General features: G+C 41.7%; 1 long non-coding RNA gene across 2 annotated transcripts; it reads right to left on the bottom strand.

Moving 5' to 3' along the window:
* Positions 1–3666: 3666 nt before the first annotated feature.
* LOC122487429 lies at positions 3667–7625 on the bottom strand. Of its 2 annotated transcripts, XR_006298384.1 has the most exons (3): positions 5843–7625; positions 5341–5544; positions 3667–3700 (listed from the first exon to the last, which is right to left on the bottom strand). It is a non-coding gene; the product is annotated as an uncharacterized LOC122487429 (long non-coding RNA). The 2 variants fall into 2 exon arrangements; XR_006298383.1 differs by lacking the exon at positions 3667–3700 and having other exon boundaries at positions 4779–5544.
* Between the last annotated feature and the right edge of the window lie 256 nt (positions 7626–7881).

The following is a 7881-nucleotide window of genomic DNA, read 5'->3' as shown; positions in this document are numbered from 1 at the left end:
AATGTCTTAATGTTGAAATCTCTTTGCTAGCTGCTCAGAATGCTTTGGTGCTGATCTAACTGCATTTCCAGGATGAGACAAGCTCAGGGTCTACATCTAGAGACCACATGTATAGCGTTCAAACTCAATTTTTGGCTTACCTGAGGGTGGATGTGGCATCATCCCATTGTTCTAATAAGTATTTCTCCCACTTACTGGTGAGGATGAGTGTTCCTTGTTTTCAATATGCTTCCTGATCCTTCATATTTTTATCAGCTATTTATTGGTTGTCTCCCAGAAGGAATACTTAGGTATGAATCAGGACATGTGACCTTCCACTCAGACTGAGAAGTAACAAGACAGTTCATCAATTTGTGTAGGGGAGTACTCTGGATGCAGGATTAGAAATTGCTGTCCAGCTTCCCTGTCTCTCCTTTTACACCACCCAAGTTACATTAACACGTCTCACACATCATCTCATCTTCCAAAATAGACATTTTCTGTATTTCAGCATCTTGTTTTTAGTGCCCATTCAGTGAATCAACTCCTTGAAATTTAACCACCCATCATAGCTCTTATCTGATACCAAGAGATTGGTCTTCAAGGGGGCATAGTTGGACACAACAAGGTCCACAAGTGGGGCCATAGCCTCATTGACTACCATGCACTGGGACTTAGATGTGTATGATTGATAGAAAATGTCCTTGACAGTCAGCTGAAGGGTTCCAGGCATAAAGGTGATTCCTGAAAATGGCAAACGAGAAGGCTTCAATCATATCTTTAAAGTAGATACCATTACCGTAACCATCCTGGCAGGCACATGAGATCTCTTTCAGTACTAGTCTTCTAGGCTATCACCTCTCCGTTGGGCCAGCAACCAAATAGCAGCTTTGGTAGAAATCGACTCTGAGCCCTCTGAGCATTGTTGCCATTACCTTTTCCTCTCAAGCAGTCAATAATTTACATGGGTAGGTGTCAGATTAATTGCTATTTGAAATGCAGCCTGATTTTGAAACTGTGTGATGCAAGGGGGTTGTGGAAACTTCCTCTATGTTGGTGCCTCTTGTGTGAAAATAGCCACTGCTGTGGATTGCTAGATTTGCACTGGACACAACAAACATTCCTTCCTCTTTTCTTCTGGCTGTTCGATAGTGTTTCTTCCATCCATTTATCACATATTTGGGGACTATTATGGGACTGACACATGCAGGGTACATCTGTCTGCCGCAGGCTGCTCTATGATTATGTCAAGCAGAGGCTTCCCTTGATTTCACAAGCTTGGAGAATTAGAATATTTCTGGGAACAACTGATGATGACAATGTCTGTCTTGTACTAAAGCTTACATACCCTCTTACAGGCCTATTGGTTTTGGAAAAGTATCTGGTGTACCAGTGTGGGCCTTGGCCACACCTCCCACCTTTGTCTTTTGTGTCTCAGATGGAAATATCTTATGGACAATAATAAAAAGTCCCTGTTCAAAACTGATGGTTGCCAGAGCACAAGAAACAACGAGTGTTGGCAAAGGTGTAGAGAAAGAAGAACCCTCTTGCATTGTTGGTGGAAATGCAAACTGCTGCAGCCATTCTTGAAAACAGTATGGAGGGTCCTCAAATAGTTAAACCAGGAGCACCTGGGTGGCTCATTCAGTTAAGCATTCAACTCTTGATTTCAGCTAAGGTCTTTATCTCATGGTTCATGAGATTGAGCCCTGCCTCAGGTTCCACGCTGACAGCATTGATCCTGCTTGGGATTCTCTCTCTCGCCCCTCTCTCTCGGCCCCTGCCCCCAATCACATACACACACTCATTCTCAAATGAACATTCTTAAAAAGTTAACAATAGAACTGCCCTACAATTCAGCAATTGCAGTACTAGGTATTCACCCAAAGAATACAAAAATACCAATGCAAAAGGATACATGCACCCCGATGTTTATAGCAGCATTGCCTCAACAGCCAAAGTATGGGTGGAGCCCAAATGTCCATTGAACAATGAATGGATAATGAAGAATCGGTGTATATGTATATAATGGAATATTACTCAGACTACAGAAAGAATGAAATCTTGCCATTTGCAAAGACATGGATGGAAGTAGTTTATGAACTAGTTCATAAGTGAAATAAGTAAAATAAGTCAGTCAGAGAAAGACAAACATATGATTTCACTCACATGTGGAATATAAGAAACAAAACAGATGAACGTAAGGGAAGGTAAGGAAAAATAAGATAAAAACAGCGAGGGAGGCAAACCCTGAGAGACTTCTAACTATAGAGAACAAACTGAGTATTGGTGGAAGGGAAGTGGCTGGGGGGATGGGCTAAATGGCTGATGGGCATTAAGGAGCCCACTTGTGATGACCGCTGGCTGTTATGTGTAAGTGATGAATCACTAAATTCTACTCCTGCAGCCAGTACTACACTACATGTTAACCAAGTTGGATTTAAATAAAATCTGGGAAGGAGGGGCGCCTGGGTTGCTCAGTCGGTTGAGCGTCCGACTTTGGCTCAGGTCACGAACTCGCAGTCTGTGAGTTCAAGCCCCGCATCAGGCTCTGTGTTGACAGCTCAGAGCCTGGAGCCTGCTTGGGATTCTGTGTCTCCCTCTCTCTGCCCCTCTCTCTCTGCCCCTCCCCCGCTCCTGCTCTGTCTCCCTCTCTCTCTCTCTCTCTCTCTCTCTCTCTCTCTATCAAAATAAATAAACATTAAACGAATTTTAAATAAAATCTTGGAAGGAAAAAAATCAACGTTGGCAAAGATGTAGAGAAATCAGAACTTTCAAACACTGCTTGTGGAAATGTGAAACGGTACAGCTAATCTGGAAAACAGTTTGGCAATTTCTTAATAAGTTAAAAATGGAGTTGCCATATGGCACAGCAATTTCATTCCAAGGTATAAACCCAAGAGAATTGAAGACATATATTCCCACAAAAACTTCTACATAAATGTTCATAGGAGCACTATTCACAATTCCTGAAATGTGGAAACAACCCAGTTGTTCATCAACTGGTGACCAGATACATCAAAGGTGGTAAAACCGTACAAGGGGATATTGTCTAGTCATCAAAAGGCATGCAGTACTGTCACATGTGTAGATGAACTTCAAGAACATTGTGCTAAGTGAAAGAAGCAAAAGTCCATGTCTTGTATAATTCCATTTATATGAAACCTCCAGAACAGGCAGATCCAAGAGACATAAGTAGATTAGTGGTTGCCAGGGAATTGGCGTGGGAGGAATTGGGATATGGGCTTTCTTCTCAGAATGATAATAATATTTTAGACTTAGTGGTAATAGTTGTGCAACATCAGGAGTATAATAAAAGTCACTGGAGTGTCCATTTTAAAATGGTCAGAATGACGGCTTTTAAGTGTTGTCAATTTCACCTTTTTTTTTTTACATTTTTTCATTTTTTAGTATGTTTTAAATGTGAAATTTATTGTCAAATTGGGTTCCATACAACACCCAGTGCTCATCCCAACAGGTGCCCTCCTGTAAAAGATAAAGGATAAAGATAAAGGTGCCCTCCTGTAAAAGATAAAGAGATAAAGTCTGTAACTTTCTGGAATGTCATTGGCCATGATGATTTATGATGCTTCGTGTGAAAAAAACATATGTAATCCTGCACTGACTGTTCCTTCCTCAGAGAAGTCTCTTCTTTGTGAAGATTTTGTATCCTGGGTGGCTATCTTAACTTGGGCTTAAATGAAAGTCTTCTCCCTTCTGTCTAAAATTAAAAGAAAAACAAACAAACAACGTTTATTCACTTTGAATCAACATAGTTGTTTTGCAGTGTTGTTCAACTCTCCTATTTCCTTGTTGATCTTTTGTGTAGTTGTTCTATCCATGATTAACAGTGGGATATTGAAATCTCATTCTGGGAAGTATACTTCTGAATAAAAAAGGGAAGTTTAGAGTAATGACGCTGCTTTCCTTGGTGACCCTTTCCCAAAGTATCGTCCTAAACTATTTTTAAGCAGAAGCGATACAATGAAAACAAAGGTATAGTCCCCCAAAGTGGCTTCTTTGCAGTGGGAATATGCATGTTGTGCGACCTCCTTGCAGCATCCTTTCCTGATTTTCTAGCTGAAGGGAGTTTCTTTTCCTTCTGAACTCCTTGTCAATTTACCGAGGACCTTCCTGATTGCATTAAATTGCTCCTTCATCGATCTCATCTCCCCTAGGAGTGTTTCAGCCCCTCTGAGGGTAGAACTTTGTCTCAGTCATCCTTAGCTCCAGCTTCTTGCTCAGCGATTTTCATTCCATGGACTTTTGATAACATTTCCGAATACACGTTCAGAAGAAACGTATCATTGCTATTTGCCCACAGAGTGGTTTTAAACATGTATTATTTCACATGTGGTTTAGAGTATGGACTGTGGAGCTGGGGTCAAGATGGCAGCATGGGAGGATCCTGAACTCACCTCTTCCCATGAACACAAGAATTCAACAGCTGCTTATGGAACAATTCCCTCTGAAAAGTGTCTGAAAGATAGCTTAACAGTGTCTGTAAAATAACGGATAAAAGGACAAAATATATGGAAACAGGAGAGGCAGAGACACAGTCTCACAAGAAACTCCACTCCAGGTGTGGTGACCCACAGTCAGGAGGATCTCATAATACAGAAGTTGTCCCAGAGGACTGAGGGGTTTGTGAGCTACCTCAGGTACCCCAACTCTTGGGAACTACATGGCAAAGATGAGCCTCCAAGCATAGGGCCTTCAAAAAATAGGACTTACTTCCTGAAGTACTCAAGGGCTTCTGTTGAGCCGTGGTGTGGCTCACTCCTGTCTTGTCTTCTTTGTGCCTCCCACACCTGGCATTCTCAAGGATACCTGCTCTTTGAATGCTCTTCAGGGTTTTTTGTTTTTTGACTACAAGCCTATTATTAGGCAAAAGCAATAGGCTGAGCCATTTGTGGGAACTTATAATGGCAAACGCTTCATGGGAAATCTCCAGGGAACATGTGCTTTGAGTTTCCTAGGAACCTCCTAATTCCAAAAAATATTTATATTTTGGAGCCTCTCAGAGGCTAAGATTTCCTTGAGGTGATAAATGGCCTACAAGGTAGTTAAGCACTCTCTATGGATAATTTGTGTTTCATTTTCACAATAACACATAAGTCTGACTCTATTACTGTGCCCATTTCACAAATAAGGAAACTGGGGCTCAGAGAGGGATGATATTACAAAAGTGGCAGTTCGTGGAACTGAGATGAAACCTTAGGCCTGTTTATAGACCCCCACACAATGGGAAGAATTCAGGCATCAGATGGACATCCTTTTACCATCTCTCCATTCTGTGAATGACTGAGACTGGAATCCCATAGGAGCCTCTGTCCCAGGGGCCCCTCTCCCATGTCTTACCCAGTCGCACCCAGGCCAGGCAGCTCCAGTAGGTTTCTGGTGCTGGGGGCAGGAATATCTTCAGTTGGTCCCCATGGCTGAGGGCCCATGTATCAGAGAGGATGCTAGCCACTTTCTGGGAGAGATTAATCATTCTTCCAGAGCTCCATTTGTCGTCTTCTCCTTTGGGGTCATTGATTATCTCATCTAATCTCTGCAACAACACTAAGAAACAGGTACCATTAACATCTCCATTTGACTGATAACAAAACTAAGGTTTTAGCTAAGCAGTTTCCTCAAGGACATTTGGTTTTAGTGACAAGGCCAGGATTTAAACACAAACCTGTTTGGCTGCCAAGCCTGTGTTTTTAGTCACTTGCTAGAACACCTCTCCTGTGAATTTGTACTTTCTAGGGCCAGGCATGGATGGGGTTTGAATCTCATGATCTTTGGTTATGAAACAGACACCTTACCAGGGGGTCTTTGCCAACATTTCAAAGTTGAAAAACTTTTTTGGTTTTACCTTTTCAAGTTGGGACCTTTGGTTTAGCACATCCTTTATCAAATTAAAGTGTGGAGAATTGTTTTGCCTTGGGTCTTGGAGTCAGAAAATTTGAAGGTCCAAGTAGCAGTTTTTCTCCTTAGTCCTCATCAGTCACACCAGGTCACAGAGAAGATTTGAAACCAGCTCCACATTTGTCTCGGGGAACCACCTAGGCAAATTGGAGAAAAGGCAGTGTGTCGGTACGTGTCTCAGAGAGATCATCTTTGAGGTCATAGTGCTGCGAATGAATCCATAAGGTCAACAATTTCTTTATGAATACAAACAAGAGTCAGACTGCTGGAGAGAAAGAAATTGAACACAAATATCTACCAACTTCAACAACAGACTCTGTTAAGGGACTTGAGATATTGGGAGGATGGGGGAGCTGTTGTCCCTGTCTCCTCTGAGAACTGCTTACCGTTTGCAATTTCAATGCCAGCTCTGGGGCAGGAGGAACTTTCCCAGACTTGGAACAAACCAAGTACTGGATCACTTTCATTGGCTCCTAGGCCTAAAAGACAGTCTCCTTTGCCTGTGGAAGGTGGGGCTTGGGGGCCGTGAGGCAAAATGAAACAATGAATATATCTTGACTTTTAATAGTATGTCAAGAGAAATAGGCCACAGACTATAGTGCCAGGTGTGGTAGACTTTAAGATAACAGACACAGAAGTCGAGTAAGATTTTATCACAAAGTCTTGCACTGATAAAAGAGATTGCTCATCAGTCACAAGAGCACTGAGCCCTGAAGACTGAACCCACAAAAATGTCAGGGTTTCTTTTAAAAACTGTCACATTGACAGTCCTCTAGATATTGTCCCATAAGACTGTCTCATAACAAAGTTTGTAGCATTTAGATCTGGAGAGGAGACCTTGTGATACTCAGCAGAAGACGGAAAGGTAGACCTTAGAGTCTCGAGTTAGCAAAATCTAAGAAGGTTATTTAAAAGGAGGTATTGATAATATACATTTCAAAGCAGTCCCAGTATTTAACAAAATATCGAACATGTATCCTTTGTTGGAATTTTAACTTCATTTTTCTGTGTGATGTGTAAATTTATCTGTTTCAGGTGGTTGGCGCTCTTCTTCCCAATTCCCATCCACGTTTGCAAACATAGAAAAGAGTAAACAATGACTGCTTTGGGTTATTGATAGATTTATTCAAGTTCTAGAAACTCAGGATTAGTGATTTTCATTTGATGATACTGGCATATCATCAATGTACTCAACATTAGAACAAAAATACTTGTAACAAATCATGAGAGTTCAAATGCTGTTGTTAGCTTCCTACTGTCTACAATACGAACAAATTCTTTAGAGTAATGTCTGGTTAGATATAGGTTCGGTTGCTTCAACAGACACACCCAGTAACTTATTCCTTCCTTCCTGAATAGTCTGGGCATATGCAGTCCATAGCTGGCTTAGCAGCTCCACCCTCTCAGGGACTCAGGTTCCTTCTGTGAAGGTGCTCCACCACCTCTAGGCTAGAACTGAGAGGACTCAGCATCATGTCCACATCCAGGAAGCGGGAAGTGAACGTGGGAAAGGGGAGGACATGCCTCTAGCTTCAGAGAATAACCAGAAAGTTTTCCATATCACTTCTGCTCACATTTAATTGGTCTGAACTTAGTCGCCTGGCTGTACATAGCTTCGTGAGAGGCTGGGAAATGTGGTCTTTCCTTTTGAGTGGTTATGTGTTCAGCCAGAAATAGGGCATTCCATTTCTATGAGAGAACTGAGGGCATGACTATTGAGTGACCACTAACAGTTTCTGTCAGGGTCTACCCCTTTGATTAAACAACTGTCCGCAAATACACACAGAGCATCATCCCCACGCATAGAACATTGTCATATTCAAGAAATATAACCTCCAGGTCTCATAGAATGACTACATCTGGGTCAAAATTTAGTATCTCTTGTTACTCCTTGGTTCTCTCCATTCAGTAGGGATAGAATTCCTATCTGACAAACTATAAACTAAAGCATGAGTTATGTCTAGTCTCCAAACCAACCAATATCTA

Source organism: Prionailurus bengalensis, chromosome A2 (genome assembly GCF_016509475.1).
Source record: "Prionailurus bengalensis isolate Pbe53 chromosome A2, Fcat_Pben_1.1_paternal_pri, whole genome shotgun sequence".
Classification (NCBI taxonomy): domain Eukaryota; kingdom Metazoa; phylum Chordata; class Mammalia; order Carnivora; family Felidae; genus Prionailurus; species Prionailurus bengalensis.
The sequence above is the reverse complement of the archived record's forward strand: the minus strand, read 5'-3'. Positions and strand labels throughout refer to the sequence as shown.